Raw genomic sequence first — 1208 nt, forward strand, 5'->3', positions numbered from 1 at the left:
ACACACACACACACACGGCACATACATGTATGTATATTTTATACATGTATTTTTTTTTCAAATAATATATCGAAAAGTCAACGCTGTCCCCGATCAGCTCCCACTCTTCCTCTATTTTACCCAAACATCCTCGCAGAGACACAAAAATCAGCTTACCACGTCAGTGGTTATACGGACAGCAACCAGTATACCAGGCCCTGATATAAAGTAAAACCCAGGACAGCAAAATCTCCGCAAAAAGCAAAACATCACAAGAATAGTGGGAGAAATGAAGATGTAGGAGAAACTATTGGCATGGAGTACTGCTTGCATTTCAAAGAAAAACAGAGAATGACATGGCCGTTCTTGTTGCTGTTGCTGTTGTTGTTGGGATTGTTTGGGATTAAAAATTTTTTTTTTTGGAAAGGGGGGGGGGGGGGTTGTAAGTGTTTTATGGGGCTCGAAACTGCATAAGGTCATATGAGCGCTCGGGACATTTCCAGTTGGTAGGGTAGGACATTTTGAATTTTGCTCGGGTGGCGGCCGAAGCCTACTTTTATCGATTTTGGACCATCAAGGGATCTTTAACGTGCGCAACTTGCACACGGGACCTCTTCATTTTTCTCCCTTATCCGAGAAGGCTAAGAGTAGATCTTACCTACCATAAGACCAGGGGTTGTGGCAGAAAGACAGCTGTAAGAAAGAGCCAAAGAGCAGGAGTAGAACAGCTGCAGAAAGAGTCAGGCTGGATAAAGACACCAAATTTTAAACCAAACTGTTAAAACATTGTGCAGTAGCATCTCTCTTCTTAGTCTTCTGTTTGCGTAGTTGCATCTTTACTTAAATTTGCTGTTTAAAAAATTTCGAGACCATTATTCCCACGGCAAATTTGAAATATAAAATTGTGTTTTGCCAAAAAGTGGGAATAGATATTAATCAGTGGGATATTTTGTTGATTTTTTTTCGGCAAACGTACAATTATGATGGATTCAAGGTTTGTTATTACATGTATTCACAACTCAGTGATGCTGCCTCGAATAAGAATACTTAGTTTTGTTAGTGATGTTTCTATCGTTCTAAAGCTAGCATTTCGCTAGCCTCATTTCTATTTGGATCTTTCCCTCACTTTGGTTACCCAACCAAACAAGCCAGGCTTCGCCACTGCTATCCATCTATATTATCTATTGATCATCATCATCATCTCTCTCTCTCTCTCTCTCTCTCTCTCA

The sequence above is a fragment of the Aplysia californica genome, unplaced genomic scaffold, assembly GCF_000002075.1.
Source record: "Aplysia californica isolate F4 #8 unplaced genomic scaffold, AplCal3.0 scaffold00924, whole genome shotgun sequence".
Taxonomy (NCBI): Eukaryota; Metazoa; Mollusca; class Gastropoda; order Aplysiida; family Aplysiidae; genus Aplysia; species Aplysia californica.